Source organism: Carlito syrichta, unplaced genomic scaffold (assembly GCF_000164805.1).
Source record: "Carlito syrichta isolate Samal-C Ts95f unplaced genomic scaffold, Tarsius_syrichta-2.0.1 Scaffold148222, whole genome shotgun sequence".
Taxonomy (NCBI): Eukaryota; Metazoa; Chordata; class Mammalia; order Primates; family Tarsiidae; genus Carlito; species Carlito syrichta.
In genome coordinates, this window is record NW_007092318.1 from 279,511 (window position 1) to 296,461 (window position 16,951).

The 16,951-nt window shown below is 40.9% G+C and overlaps 1 protein-coding gene across 2 annotated transcripts in view; it reads right to left on the reverse strand.

Annotated features, from left to right (window-relative positions):
• The window catches only part of SMPX (small muscle protein, X-linked), a 51,240-nt gene that overhangs the window by 10,958 nt on the left and 23,331 nt on the right, over positions 1 to 16,951 (reverse strand). The window contains exon 5 of one of the 2 annotated variants that reach the window (XM_021708802.1): positions 8,912 to 9,028. The exons of the other annotated variant lie outside the window; for it this stretch is intronic. The gene's annotated coding sequence lies outside the window, so the exon portion shown is untranslated. Of the gene's footprint in view, positions 1 to 8,911; positions 9,029 to 16,951 lie in introns of those variants that run through there. 2 annotated transcript variants of the gene reach the window in all.

Genomic DNA, 16,951 nt, shown 5'->3' on the forward strand with positions numbered 1-16,951 from the left:
TCTTGTTGTTTCCTTTCTTAGAAAATGGTTGTTCAAAGAGGATCCTGGAAAGAAAAGAACTTGACAGTATTCAGCACAGTTTTGAGTTTTGCACTTAAAAACGTGTGCTGGGGTGGGCATAGATGTGTGTGTTAGTGTTTTCAAAAACATGTTTTCACAGAAAAATATTCTGAACTCCTTCTAGAGTATTACTGGGGCTGGATCATTCACTTTCACCTTGGATTAATGAAACTCTAACTCCTGAGGAGGGTTTCCCATTCTCTTTGTTTGATTTTTCCTAATACCCTCTGCTCTTGGTTTTCTGGTTTTCACTCTCAGAAATCCAAAGAAAGAGGCAGAAAAGCATTGAGTATGGAAACAAGCCAAGGAGAAGGAATGGTGGGAAAAAGGTAAAATTTATCCCTCAAGCACTGGATTTTTAGTTTACTTCTGCATTTGCCTCCCCTTAGAGGTTCTTCCTTCCTCTCCCTCCTTTGTGAGCACTCCACCCCCAATGACTTGAGGAAGTGAAGAAAAATCTTTCATCAGTGCTCAGACTATACACTTTGCTTGTGTGCTGTCTGGTAAATAAGAGATTTCTCTTTTAGGAGCATTAGGGAAACTGGCTTCACATTTGGAAATAATCTTTCTAATCTCCTTGGAGATAAACAACATTTGGTGTTTTAAATAAATATAAGAAAATGTGGGTGGTCAGGATAAGTAGAGGTGAAAGGAAAGCAAATACTGAAATGTTACAGCTATGTGACTTTGGACCTCAGTTTTTTCATCTTGTAAAAAAACAAGGGGTTGGTGGCTAGGGTAGGCAGCCTCCAAGATGGACCCCAGTGATCCTTGCCTCCTGGTATTTGTATCCTGTGTAGTCTCCTCCAACACAGAATAGGGCTGTCTTGTGTAATGAATAGCATATTACAGAAATGATGTGGTATGATTTCCAAGGCTAGGTCACAAAGGACTTTGCTGCTTCCACCCAACTGTCTCTTGGAAAGCTCATTCCAGGGGATGCTGGCTTCCATATTGTAGGGAAGGTCCACATGGGAGGGCACTGAGGCCCCCGGATACCAGTCATCACCAGTTAGCTGATGAATGCAGGGAGCCATACTGGAAGTAGATCCACCAGTCTTAGTCAAGGCTTTAGATGACTACAGTCCCAGTCGACATCTTACTGCAGCCTCATGAGGGACCCGAAGCTAGAACCACCCAGCAAAGCCACTCTGAATTCCTGACCCACAGAAACTGATAATTTTTATTGTTCTTTTAACTTGCTAAGTTTTGAGTAATTTGTTACACAGTAACAAATTAACTTAGCCTTAGGCTAAGTTCAGCCTTTATATTTTATGCGTCAAGGAATAGGTGTTACTGGTGGGAATCGTGAAAAAGTGATGTTTTGTTTGGCATGTCATAAACTGGATCCTAGCTATAGAGTAGGACCATAATGCTTTGAGCATTTCTGAAATGAGGGGAAAAGATGAGCAGTCAGACTCTAGAGACCTAGCATCCTAAGAACTCACAGATTTGGCTTTGTGGGAGTAGGCCAACATGGCTGGCTGGCCTTGAACCAAAGTTTACAGTGCAACAAATCAGCATCCAGCAATTATTCCTTAGCACGTCGCACCAATAACATAACCCATTTATGTTATGCTTACACATGCACAAAATGAACTTGCTAAAGAAACTCCAATGGAATGGGGACTTACTTGTGTTCTCCTTATGATGAGTCACTCCGAAGGGTGCAAGTGGGATTATTTGGAGGAAACAACAGCCCAGGCAGTTTTTAGTGGGAGATGAATTATGTAGGAGTTAAAAGTTGCTGAGTTCATTGTCAAACCTAAGTGATTCTTTGGGGGTAGGGGATAGTACTGGAAAGCAGGGAGTATAGAGAGGACTTCTGCATTGGACTGGGTCTTGGTTGGACTAAGTGACATTGATGGTCCCCTAAACTGTGAGAATATGGCTCTCCATGTTGCTAGGTAGACACATGTCACAACACTGACAAGGCACAGCACACTTACTAGTGGGAACCAGAGTATCATCAGCCTCTGCTAGGCCTAAGATGGTGATTTTTTGGACTCATGTGGCAGTCCTGATATCTTAGTATCTTTCCCATGTTCTATGCCAAACAAAGACTGTGGCTCACCACTGGGTCACCCTATAAATAAATGTACATCTGTGCTACATGGCTTTCCAAGAATGCTTGGCTGTTGTCCATGTTTGGAGACTTTCATGCCAGCAACCTGAACATTCAACCAAAGACATATTTTTCCTAACAAGAAAGATTTCAGACTAATTCATTGAGGGAGAATCTGAGAAACACCCTCTCAGTCCTTCTCGGTCCAAGCTGCACATCGGAATCACCTGCAGATCTTGTGAAATATAGCCATCTCCAGCCCTACCTTGCTGCCTTCAAAGAATTAATTGATCAGAAGTGGCGTTTGGACAATTCCAGGTGATTCTAATGTGCAGTCAGTGCTAAGGACCACAGAGCTAACTATATACTGCATTCTGCTGCTGCCTGACTCTGGAGCTAAGGTAATTAGAACAAAAATAAGTGATTCTCACCCAAAGCCTGAGACTGGACAACTCAGTTGTTCAGAAATCGGCTTCAGTTCTTCTGTCATAATATTTGAGAAAAGTTATAAAGCTGCCTATCAGTCAACGAAGTAGCTGTGATTCTTTGGTCATGTCTGCTCTTGGACTTAAAAAGTGTTCAAATTTAGAACCTCTTTTGTATTTTATTCCCACTACCTGGGCATTCATAAAAGCATGCTTGAATGAAGATTATCAAACCCGGCTTTTTCTTTTCTTTTTTTTTTTTTTTTGTCTCAGCATATATTTTAAACTTGGTAAGGCCTTCTGTAGAAATGTTTCCACAGAGATTAGAAAAATGATATCTCGGCCAGGCTCGGTGGTTCAGCCTATAATCCCAGCACTGTGGGAGGCCGAGGTGAGTGGATTGCCTGAGCCCACGGGTTTGAGACCAGCCTGGGCAACTTGATGAAGCTTTGCCTCTACAATCAGTCAAAAATTAGCCAGGCATGGTGGTGCGCGCCTGTAGTTCCGGCTACTTAGAAGGCTGAGGCAGAAGGATCACAGGAGCCCGGCAGGTCAACGCTGGGGTGGTGGTGAGTGTGCCACTGCACTCCAGCCTGGGCAACGGAGTGAGACTCCAACTCAAAAAAAAAGAATAGAAAAGAAAAATGATATATCTTCTTTCTTCCCAATCATTGCATCCAGAGATCTCACTGCATTATTTCTTACAATTGCATGTGACTCTAGAATAATTTCTTTTTCTTTTATTTATTTATTTATTTGTTTGTTTATTTATTTATTTTGAGTTGGGAGCTCACTCTTTTACCCAAGCTGCAGTGCAGTGGCATGATCATAGTTTCACCACAGCCTTGACATCCTGAACTCAGGTGATCCTTTTACCTCAGCCTCCTGGGTAACTGGGACTACAGGCATGCACCACCATGCCCAGATATTTGTTTGTAGAGAAGAGGTTTCACTATATTGCCCAGGCTCAAATTTCTGGTCTCAAGCAACCCTCTGCTCTCAGCCTCCCAAAGTTCTGGGATTACAGATGAGAGCTGCTGGACCCAGCCTAGAACGATTTCCCAATAAAAAGTTGAAAAAGAAAACCAGGTGGTGAACTGGATTTGGCTTGTGGGCCTTAGTTTGCTAACCCTTGGACCGTAACAGTGTCAGGTCTTAATAAGCAGCTATAGAAATTAAAGTTGTATCAGTGAGGGTAAGTGACTGGTAGGTAAGTTGATGCCACTGACAGAATTCCTCATCCTTTACATTAGGATTGACCCTCATAATTTACCCAAAACATTTCACCCTCGCGAATCAATCCTATCTGCCACAGGGACAGTTGGCCTGGGGTAATGACTAAGAGTCAGACAGCCTGGATTTGACTCCCGGCTGCCCCACTGTCTGGTTGCGTGACCTCAGGGAGTCATGAAACTTTGCTGTACCTTAGTTTTCTCACCTGAAAAATGGAGATCTTAGGTGTATTAACCCATTTAAGACTCACAAGGTAAAGCGCTTGCAACAGTGTCTGACCTCTGGAAGCACTATTATAAGCATTTGTGATTATTGCTTCATGGGTGCTTAGTATACCCGAATTTCAACAAAGAAATCTGGCCAAGCTTCTCACTTTACCTTCGGATGGTAGCTATAAACCTAGGGAGCAGATGACGAGAGAGGGGATTTTTTAATGTCTGGACCTAAACAATCTGATTCACGACTGGCTCTAGGTCAGTGGTCCTCAAAGTATGATCCCTAAACCAGCAGCAGCAGCAGCATTCCCTGGAAACTTATCATAAATGCAAACTCAGGGACCCCAGACCTACTGAATCCAAAACCCCAGAGCCCGGGCCCAGCAATCTAAGTTTCAGCAAGCCCTCCAGTAGATTCTGATACATGCAAAATTTAGGAACCCCTGGACCAATCTAAGAAGAGTTTTCTTTGCAGCTGCCCACAGGATGCTGTCCTTGGTGCTGCACTGTCCCCACTCTCCTCAAGGTCTCAGTTAAAGATGGGGAAAGCTTGCTTCCCAGATTGGCAGGTCAGTCATGCAAAGCCAGCCTGTAGGAATAACAACCTATTTGATGTTAGAATATTGAGCTGAAATGATCTCTGTGGGTTCAAAGTGCCAGCCAAAATTCAGGGTTGTTTTGATTTTTAATAGAGATAACTTCATTTTTACTTAACTTTCTAACCCAAGTTTCTTGGCATTTGAACTTCTACACGTTTAGTGAGGCTGTCAGTGGTGCTGTGAGCATCCAGGCACCATGAACCTAGTCAGCACTGTGGCACAGGCTGCTGGATTGCAGTGGTAATGGAAGGTTGACCATGAATACAAGAGCAAAGCCCAGCCTACCACCTCTTGGTAGTTCAGAATTTGATCACCTTGTAGGAAAGGGTGCCACCAGAAGAAAACCGAATCTGGATTCAGTTATGAAGGGATGGCAGTGGGTGTGGTAAGGAGGATCAGGAATCATTCTAATGCATTTGCATTTGCCATCTGTGCTGGTCTAGAGCATTATCAGCTGTTTTGTCTTATCTAGGTCATGAGTTCCTCTTCCTATGTGCTGGAAGTCCCTGCCAGCTAGGGACTCTGACACCAGCTGGGTTGCTGGGGTGGCCTGCCCCTGGCAGTGAAAGCAGGTCTATAATTGGCCCAAATTGGATTGAATTTGGCTCAGAATGACTCCCAGACTCCCTCTCCCCTAACAGATAACAGGCAGTAAACTTTGTATATGATTCTGCAGGGAGCCTGGAACACCATTTCTTATCTGTCAGTGATGATGGAGAGCTTTCCAGAAGAACTGAACTTGAGGGTGATGGTTTGGGGGTATCTTGAAATGAAGTTTTCCCCAGAGCCATTTGTTTGTCACTTGATCTTTCTGAAGTTAAAACATTTCAACCTGCTTTCCAAACACTGGATCAAATCTATCTTGTGTGTATATGTTTGTGCACACATGTACACACATGTGTGGTATGTTTGTATGTGTATTAGGATTAAGGTATGATTTTTTGTTTTGAGACAGGGTCTCACTCTGTCATGAAGACTGGAGTGTAGTGGCATGATCTTGGCCCACAGCAACCTCAAACTTTTGGGCTCAAGTGATCCTCCTGTCTCAGCCTCCCAAGTAGCTGGGACTACCATGCCCTGCTATTTTTTTTTTTTTTTTTTTTTGGTAAAGACGGAGGTTTTGCTATGTTGCCCAGGTTGGACTTGAACTCCTGGCCTCAAGTCATCCTCCCATCCCAGCCTTCCAATGTGCTTCTATTACAGGCATGAGCTATCATACCTGGCCTACAGTATGATTTTTTTTTAATTAGGCAACAAGAAAATAGTAAATAGAGGTAAAAATTGAGATAGCACATTTCCTTTGAAATCTATGTATACATAGAGGTAGGTAGATTGACCCTGGTATATCTTCCTATGTCAGTGAAAAAGTCTTTATAGGTATAAACAGAGCCATTATCTGTTCAATTTCTGGCTGGTGGACTGGGTTCTAACTAATCCTCCTCCTTGGCACCTGTTGTAGACTCATGGTGATCCTACTTTTCTGATTAAAAGGGATTTACTCATTTTCAACAGATGGACTTAAACAGGCTTAATTAATCATTAGTCTTAAAAATGAACTTTCTCCAGTGGAAGAAGACAATACATCCCACAATCTTCCTGTGTGAAGTTGGAAGTCACATAAGAATAAACTTCAATTCCTGCCCAACCTATCTCACAGAACTGTTTGGGAGTTTGAAAGGGAGAGTATAAACATGGAAGTGCTTTGGAATTCTTAAAATCAAGCAGAAGTGCTTGTTAATATTATTGCTACTATTAGCCCCTAGTTAAAAGACATAATGTTGTGTTTGCCATACAACTCCAAATAAGCCTCTGTTTCCTCATTGCCTGACCCTTGATGCTCCCTTAAGCAGTCATTTCACAGTATCCAGGCTGCCATGTTCTTTGGCACCTGGATTTATTAGTGACTGCCTTCCTATTTCACCCTTATTGCAAACTAGACATCACTTGATTACCTAATTAAGTAACTTCAGAAAGAGGGAGAAGACACTTCTATAGGGAAAGAATAATTGGAAATAGAATGTGAATGGGGCATAAGACATGATAGGTTGTTATAGAGAAAACATTCAGAGCATTTCTGTGAGTTGAAACTGACAAGGCTTTCATTTTATTTTGTAGACCAGACTCCAATAGTACATCACTTATGTACGAAAGATTCCTTAAAAGATGAGATGCCTCTTTCTGGTCATAAAACCCCTCCAAAGTGCTCAAGAAAATGGTGTATAAAGTTCATTGCTTGACTTTTCCTTGAGAGTAGGGGAATGACAGCTTAACTCTCCAAGCATTTCTTAAACTTATTCTCCTCAGAAACAAATCAGAAATTACAAAGCAGATGCATTTGCTAGTTAAAAATTAGGGGGAGAGTGAAAAATTAGAGAGAGGAGGGAAATCCCTTGAAGTCTCCAAAACGAAATGAAAGTGCTCGAGTGCAATGTTTGTCATTTTGCTGTCTCGAGACAAAGACCTTCGAAGCAGAAGCTACGGCAGCTTTTGAAAACTGGAACTGCAATGCCTCCTCCAGGAGAAAGAGGACACTTGCACGTTAAAAATCATCTCACGAACTGGCTCAAGCTCGAAGGATTCCAGGTAGGTGATGCCTGAGAAAGAGATCCTCCCAGATGTTCACAAGCGCTTCAATGAGCTCATATTAGTCACAGATAATTAATGGATTTTAATTTTCAGTGAGCTTTCTTCATATTCCCTGGGGAAATATACAGAGCTATTGTTTAGATATTTTATTTAAAAGCCAACCAACTCCTAGTCTTGGAAGCAAAGGGCAGAGGGCAGGGGGCCTGGGCAGATTGTGAGGACAAAGGGAATGAACACTTTCTGGATGCTAATTTATAGCAGGTGCCCTATCTGAGTCAACTCACTGTTTTTATGGCCCCCTCTCAAGATTTACATTATTATTCCTATTTATACATGTGACTCAGAGTGGTCAGGAAGTTGCCCAAGGTCACAGAATTACTACGTGACAGAGCTAGAGGAGGAGCTCAGGTGTGTCCCAGTCTTTCCAGCATGCCTGGGGCCTGCTGTAAGGTGGGCAGATGTGCTGCAGAAAGCCTACCCATGCCACTTCGCAAAGCCAAAGCTGATTCTCCTGTGATTGCCCTACCTCTTTTCGCAGAACTCAAATTCCCAACCCTCCTCAGTGGTCAGTGCCAATGAACCAGAGACAACACTCAAAATGAAAACTGTCTGCCTCCCCCAGAAAGTAGGAGCACAAAACTGGGAAATAGGACACTGGAATTTTAGACCTTGACCCAGTTGCTCCTGGACTCAGTTTCTATTGCTAATAGACGTGGGACCTTAAATTAAGTTCCTTCTGATGATAATATTCTATAGTTAATAATAGTAATGGCTACCATGGTGCTGAGGACTTTAGATATACACACTATGCAATTCAATGCGTCTCAAACTTGGCACTATTTGGCATTCGTTGTGGAGAGTGACCTTTGCATTGTAGGATATTTGGCACCAAACCTGGACTCGAGCCCCTAGATGCCAAGAGTACCCACCCCAGGGTGTGACAATCAAAAATATCTTCACACATTGCCAAATGTCCCTCAGGTGAGGATCAGAACCACCTCCATGAGTTATTTTTCTCATTTGTCAAATGAAGAAACTGAGGCAGAGCAATTATGCAAAATCACAGACCAAAGGGATAGCAAAGCCAGGGCACAAGCCTATGCCTGAATCACCTCTCTTCAACTTTTCTTCCAGTGGAATATGTTTTCTAACATCCTGTCTAGACCCTTTCTTTATTCAGTTATTTACTCACCTATATTCAAAGGCTGCTCCTTGTCATTTCTTCATTCCTGCTGCAACCATATGTACTAATATCCCCTCCCACGTTCTCATCCAACTAGACTGTGAGTCCCTTGAGGGATGCTGTGTGGTGTCACCTACTTCTAATGTAGTAGTGCCTGGCCCAGTAGGTGCACAGATGTTCACGTAATAAATGAGCACATTTATTGCAGTACTTTAATCCTTCTCACTTAAATCCAGTTTATGCTATTAATTTGCATTATGAAGAAAAAGGTTAATTTGACCAAGGTAAATTCCAACTAGCCCATGTACAAAATGATTAAGAAATGAAAATTGAATCTGAATTAATGGATGTTTGAACACTCAGAATTTAATAAACCTGTTGGGTAAGTTTTCAAGAATTAATGTTTGCCTCTGGAACTAAAGGGCAGTCATGGTTCCTATTATTTGTACTCCAAATTGGTCAGGCAAAAGGTAGGCAGGAAAATATATCACTTGTTAAGGATTTGATTGCATCTGCTACATGTCAGGGCAAGTCCTCTGGAGTGCCACTGTCCTTCCTACAGAAGGCTTCCAATGGCTTTTCCAACAACAGGACATGTTTGCTTTCTGCTGTTGATCCGGAAGCCAAGATAAATTGTTCTGAGCAGCCTTTGTGTCACCTGCCTGAATGAAAGAGACCAAACCTGTTGACCACTTAATAGAAATTTCCCTCAGTGAGAAGCCAACGGACCGACCCTGCCTAGGATTAAACCAGCCACCCCCTCGCCATCTGCATAAAGCCCTAAACCAGAGGGCGTGGAATGATCAGTTCACAGGCAGGGAGCAATGGCAAGGAAGTACAAGTTAAATTTGCAAGTCTTGATTTGCTCCTCATGATTCCTTCTTTTTTTCAAATGCCACAGCATGTGCAGAAAGTTAAAACGAGCAGCGTTGTCATGATGCAGCCCAGCCTGATTAGACAGCCTGGAATTCACTTCCCCAGGTTTCTGCGTAGGCTGCACACAGTGTGAGGGGGGAATGAGATAAAAGGCTTCATGGGCTGGCGACAGCTGCACCATGAGTGACACAGGGACACCTGACAAGCCCTTGCTCATCTCTGAAGCAAAGGTAGCTCTGCAGAGGTCTGGCATTCCTCTGCTGCAGTTTTGTCAACACTTGGGCAAGGTCTATGTCATCTCCATAATCAGTGCTGTTCTGTCTCCTCTCTTCTTCTTTCCCTTCTTCCTCTCCTTTTCTTTTTTTCCTTCCTTTCCTTCTCTTTCTTTACCTTTCCCTCAGTCTCTCTCTGTCTGTCTCTCAGTCTCCCTCTCTCTGTCTCTCTGTCTCTCAGTCTCTCAGCCTCTCTCTCTCTCTCTCTCTCTCTCTCTCTCTCGGTCAGTCAGTCTCTCAGTCTTTCTTACTTTCTCTCTCTCTGATATGCTTTCTCGGATATTTATGGGCACTAACCCTCCCTTTTTTTCAAGATTCTTACAAAGAGCCAACTATTCGTGCTTCCATGCAACGTTTTGCCCATAACTGTGAACCAGGGTAGAGGCTCTGACTCATATTTGAATCCTCAATGTCTGAGACACTCAGCACCTGGTGCATCCTTTGTGCTTAATAAATGCTGGCTGGCTGGCTGGCTGGCTGGCTGGCTGGCTGACTGAAGGAATGAATGAGTAAATGAACAAACGATCAAGTAAACAAAGGAACAAATAAACCAACGTGTCAGAGTTGTGGTTCAGTGTTCCTCTCTGTGGAGGTGACAGTTTCTGCAGTCTCTGTAGCCTTTGCTTGCTTTATGCTAACCCAACATAGTGAAATAGTGCAAAGACTATAACTAAAAGATCATTTTAAAAGAATGCAGTGGGTGATTGTGATTCAGAGAACTGGCTGTGGAGCATGACAGATGATGGTTTGCATCTCACCTCTGTGACTTTCAAGTTGGGTGACCTTGGTCGAGTTACATAAACTCTCTTAGCCTTCACTCCCCCAGAAACAAAATGGGCATCATAGTATATACTCCACCCAGTCAGCACAAGAAGTAAATGAAATAATGGTGTGAAGTGCAAGACTTGGTACCAGGAATAGCACAAGCATAGAATAGATGGTAATGCTAATGACAATAAAAATGATGATCCTGACATTGGTGCTAACAACTAATGCTGAACATTAATATTTTAAAAGACCTGGTAAGCTGCTGATATAACCTACTGCTTTCTGATACATTTGAGATGAAAAGATAACCTGTGAAAAATAGTTAAGTTTGAGGCCCAATACCATAACTGAAATACCCCACATAGACCTAGACCACAAATACTTGTATGTTTACTTTGCCAGTTGACAAAATAATCCTATTTAAGAGTGTTTCATTCCTAAGTCTCTAATTACTATGAAGTGGTTATAAATATTGGGCAACTAATTACTATATTCTTTTTTATTAGTGTTTTAATTTCTGTAAAATACAATACATTGATTGCTTGAAAAGGAAAGCTTGCATCAAGCTGGACCTGAAATCAAGATTTCAAACAGGTACATCAGGGTTTTCTACTCTCAGCAATACTAACATTTGGGGCTGCACCATCCTTTGTTGTAAGGTGCTGTCCTAAGCATTGTGGAATGTTTAACAGCATCCCTGGTCTCTCCCCATTAGATGACAGTAGCAGCCCACCCCCTTCCCCCAGTTGTGAAAACCCATACTATCTGCAAATACTGCCAAATGTCCTTGGTGACAAAATCCACACCATCCCTCCATGGAGAACCACTGAGATAAGAGTAATGAGTTCCATTACAATGGGAGCAGGGTAGGTGCCAGCTGTAATTGTCCTTTGGTCCATGGAGATTTATATGCCAGTGTAGCAGGATCTATAGAAATGGGTCCTGAGACACTCTGCCATCCACCAAGCTGGCTGAAGCAGATGTGTTTCTCTGGTCTCAAGTCTCCTCCTAAATGTTCTCTCACCAATTCCAACTCCCTTCTGAGATTTCACACACTAGACCCTCCAGATCTCTGTTTTAATAGAAACCATCCAGGTAGCTTCTGTGTGTTTGCTGTGGAGAGGCTCTTAAAGCAACTGCTACAATCAACTCAAAGGCTTCTTGTGTTCACTCTCAAGAGTCCTCTACACCCACACAGGGTATAACCAGGGCCTAGAACAAGAGTTTTGCCCATCAGAAAAACAAATGAACAAAACCTTGATGCAGTTCAGAACCACTGCAGAAACTTGTCTTTATCCTAACCAAGTGAAGAGCAGGAAAGAAAAAAAAAAGAGCATCACAAATCAAAAGATATGTGGCTTCACTAGAGAGTAAAAAATTTCGGCATAAAATCATTTCCTTCAGAGAAAGTGAATAGAGCTTTATAATTGGGTCAAAGCAGGGAACATTTCAAAACTGAGGACAAAAAATTTCCACAAACCACAGAGAAGACATTTGGTGAAGTTTTTTGTTTGTTTGTTTGTTTGTGTTTTAAGTTCTATGTAAAACAATCAGTTCTCTGTCTTCTGGCAGAAGGAAAAGGTTATGAAATCAGAATAAGCCCATGACTATGAGAAATATATCATCTTAATTCTGAAGACTGCAAAGCAACAAGAAAAATATTCTTATGATAAAATGGAAAATGGAAAAAGCAAGATGTAAAACTATACAAGTGCTGTGAATTATGCTATGTAAGAAAAAAGTATAAGGACAACCAGTTCCATTTACTGAGTAATTACCCCTTCCCAAGTGCTGTGCCTGGAGATACTTTCTAAAATTAATCTCCCTAATCCTTCACAACTACCCTATGAGAGAGGTGTCATTTTCTGCTTTTTATGAAACAAGAAAATAGACATCGAACTCAAAGTTGCAAAGGTATAAGGACTAGAGACAAAGTCTTCATGGCCCCAAATCACCATATTGTTTGTAACTTTGTTGTATGGCATCCCATGTGTGAAAGACTGGAAGGGGAAATGTCAGTATTATGCTAAAATAGTGATCTTCCAAGAATTTTTTTTTTACTTCCCAGCTTCTGTTACATTGTTATAGTGTCTGCACAAATAGATTTATTAAACTTATTATGCCTTACCATTTGAAAGGGATAATATTTCCATTCATGCATCAATTTAATCATAAGTTTACTCTAAATTCATAACGGGCATGTTTTCCAAATACAGATCTACTAACATTGTTTTCATTGGCTGATTATTTATTTGAGATCTTTCTTCTTTTTTAATATAGTCATTTATAACTACAGGCTTCTCTCTAAGCACTGTTTTCATTGCATCTTACAAGTTTTGGTATGCTGTATTTTGTCTTCCTTTGTTTCTAAGTATTTTTGAATGTACCTTGCTATTTCTTCTTTGACTCACTGGTCATTTAGGAGTATGTTATTTATGTTCCACAAGTTGTGAATTCCCTAAACTTCCTTCTTTTATTGATTTCTAAGATCATTCCATTATGGCTATAGAACATACTTTGCATGATTTCAGTCCTTTGTAAACTTGAGACTTACTTTATGGCCTAGTATATGGTCTGTACTGGATGCTATTTCATGATACTTGAAAAGAAGGGGTACTCTGTTGTTGTTGAGTAAAGTGTTCTATATATGTCTGTTGTGGTCTAGTTGATTTGTAGTGTTATTCAAGTCTTCTACTTCCTTGTCAATCTTCTGTTTAGTTGCTCTAGTCAATATTGAAAGCCAGGGTATTAAAGTATGTAATTATTATTGTTAGATCATCTATTTCTCCCTTCAGTTCTGTCACTTTTTGTTTTGTGTATTTAGGGGGTCTGTTGTTAGGTGCTAAATGTACTTTTTATCATGTTTGGGTACATTAATTTGCCCTCCTGCCAACACTCTCAATATTAGTTTTTGAATCAGCAGGAATGACGGTGATGCATAATGCTTAACATTTAAGAGTAATGAGCACCTTATGTTCTCCTCTATCAGAAATGACATCTCTCTGGATGACTGGCTTGTAAATATGTCTTATCTAGACTCAGATATTTTTTTGAAAAATAAAACCAAAGAAATGTTGAAATTTAAGTTTTCTTTTGATTTTACATGTCTTTCTCCCCATTTGAGGAATATATGAGCTACACTTGTCATTTTCCCTAATTCTTCAGTTTCCCGCAGGAATATAATCAGTGAATTAAAGTCAAATTTCTGAACCCATTATTGAATTATAGTCAACAATGTTACCTTTAGTCTTAGTCTTGCTTTTAAGTAGTAATCTCCCTAAGGATACAAGAACTTGGAATGTCTACATTTCTAGGGTACACCAGACTTGCTGTGGTCAAGGTGCCAGTAATATCATAAAGATGTGTGCCTAATATGTATCCTGCATTGCCGCCTTTAAGACACTAAATGATGACATTACAAAGAAGGTATAAACAATGAAACCAATACATTACAATGTGGTAAGTATTGTGATAGCACAGACAGAAGATGTTAGAAGTGGAGCAGAGTGCCGGAGGAAGAAGGCTATTAGGGACTGAATGTTTGTGCCCCCCTCCAAATTCATATGTTGAAGCCCTAACCTCCAATGTGACAGTATTAGAAAGTGGGGCCTTTGAAAGGTAATTAGGTTTGGATGAGGGTAAGAAGGTGAGGTTCCTATAATGGAATTAGTACTCTTATGAGAAGAGGAAGAGACATCAGAGCTTCCTCTCTCTATCATGTGAGAACATGGCTAGAAGACAGCCATCTGCAAACCAGAATGAGAGCGCTCACCAGAACCTGACCATGTTGGCACCCACATAATCAGACTTTCAGTCTCCAGAACTGTGAGGAAAAAAAATGTCTGTTGTTTTAGTCACCCAGTGTGTGGTATTTTGTTATAGCAGTCCAAGCAGACTAAGACAGGGTACACCTTCTCCAACAGGGCATTATAATGATTCTTTTCAAATCTACAAAATCCAGAAAATCCAATGCTGATTAGCTGATGATGTGAGGGATAGAGACTAATTTGAGATTACAGGGCTGTGAAAGAGGACAAAGGAGTTGCAGATCATTCCAGCTCACTGTCATTTAATGCCCTACACCAGTGCTTCTCGAAGTATGGTCCAAGGCCCACTGGTTGACCTCAAGAGACTTTCTGATGCAAAAATGCAAGTGCTTTCCTCAGTTATTAATGGCACATGGGAATTAATTCCACATGTTTCTTACTTCTATATATGACCAAAAGCTACTAAGTGAGTTGCTAAGAAACACTACAATTTTGCATTTTTCTGAGACTCTAGTTTAGTATGTAATCATGAAGTCTGACTGCCATACAACACGTGGCCATGCTGCAGTGTCCAACAGAGAGAAGGAATTTCTGCAACTTAAGAATGATAATTTCACTATAAGAAAATGACTGATGGTACTGGGAAACTATGGGGGGGGATGGGATTAACAGTCGCAAATATCTGTCTGGGGATGGGGAAACACCTCATTCAGGGTGCCTGAATGAAACGTAATTGTACACCTAACCCTTAACTGTACCCCACAAAATCATAATAAAAAGTATTGATTAAAAAAAAAGAATGATAATTTCTTTTTAAGCTTTATCAGTCCCAAGGCTCACAACAGTCATTCTCTTGGTGCTCATTAGCATAACTGTAGGATTATTCTTAGATTTTACCTTTGTTAATCATTTCTTTTTCTTGTAATTGTTGCATTGTTACCACTTTGATACTTATTTTGTTCCTCTCCAATTCTTTGATATCACTGAGTTCTTTTACCATGGGAAAAAGAGAAGAAATGGTGTAGGTGGGTTGTGGGGTTTTAGCTTGCTCTGCTCAAAAGTTTAAGAAGCAGTTTGGTCTCACTAGGCTGGTCTATTAATGATGCCCTCCTGGACATTCTATATATCCCAGAGGCTATATCTGAGGTTGAAACCATTCCTTTTCCACTGCCTCCTTGAAATTGTCCCTGACCCCAAATAATTGTGTCTTCCCCTCTCATAAGTCATAAAACTGATTATCTCTAGTGCCTACTTGTTAGTGGATCAGAATCAGCCTTGGAAAAGCTTCAATAACTGAACTAGCATCTAATTATTGAATTGTTATCTACCGTTTGAAGTATTTTATCTTTCCATCAGGACATAAGTATCTTGAGAGAGGAAACGAAGTTTTATATCTACACATTTTAGCACAGAAAGAAGAAAGCACTGTGGTACAGAAGCTAGTTACAAGGGTTCTTCGCTGAGCATCTGTGTGCTGATCTGAGGGTTGGGAGGATGCGGAAATTGAAACAGAGTCTGTTTGGACAACAGCCCTGAGCAGTTCTCCAGATTCCCCAGATCTTTGTCCATGAGGCCTGAGGTGACATCTACTATAGCTACAAACAAACAACCTGACGGGGGCTTCTGGTAGTGGGTCTGCCAGATTCCTGATAATGCAGCAAATAGGCAGGCATGGGCATGTTGGAAGATGCCTGATTTTCAAACTTTGCCACCAATCCTGCATCTTCATTTGGCTCTTGGACTTTGTTAAATCACCATTTGGCCATCTTAAATTGCATCCAGGAGAATTCCACGGGTTATGTGGCTGAACATCCTACCTTCCCTGCCCCATACCAGCTCCAACCTGAATTGGGGCCCTGTTTAGAGCACACCTGTGTCTTTGATTTTGGTGTCATATGTGCTGTCTCTAAGTTGCCTGGCCTGGTTCCTGACTGGGTCTAAGCCCTAAATCCTTTTCCATAAGTTATGATTTCTGATCTCTAACAGGCTAGTCATTGGCCTTTCTGGTTCCTGTTCTGTAATGTTTTTAATTGATTTCTGTGAACAATTCTAGCTATGACATAGGACATGGAAAAAAACTGAAATCCCACCTAAAAAGTGGCACTGATCTACGCTGGAATGAGATGATACTCAGCTTTATAAGTCTAAAGCTGTAATAGTTACAGTATAATGTAGACTTTGAGCCTTGAGTCTCATGGTTTTCACTATGACACTGTGGGCATAATGGACTTATTCAGTCTTCAAACCAATGATCTGTTTGATCAAATAATTGGGCAATACAAGTTGAGGACGGATGACAAAGGAAATCAGTCCAACCAGTAAAGGGTTAAGTGATGGCTGGTCCAGGGTATGTATTACTTATGAGTCCACTGATTTGATCAATGTTAAGAAATGCTCTCCCTTTGTGAGCACAGACCATGACCATGGAAGTCTAGAAATCTCAGACATATTTGCAGGAGAAAAACAGTTGAGACAAAAGCAAATTAGCTTACTACCTCTCCTACAAGAAATAAAGATCATTCCTTAGCTTAAAACAATTACTGTACTCATTTGGAATTCAGATCAATTACCCTGACAACTTAGATTTTCACATTCCTGTAAGAATAAGGACAAATAGGTCTTTCTGAGTGATTTGACATTAGAATTTGTTCAGGAGAGAAGAATCATTAAAGTTTTCTCTGAGAAAATAAAGTAACAAAAATTTGTGCTGGGTATTCTGGTACTTTTTCAATATTTTATTGAATTTCTATTGTTTCCTGTTCTCTGTAACCACACGTCCAAGGCTATTTAATCAACTCCACTGGCAAGTAACACTGCAAGATCCTCTCTGAGCACATTTTTAAACAGCATTCCTTTGAATCTTAAAAACCAAATAATTCTGAAACTGGAACTGGGGTTAAAT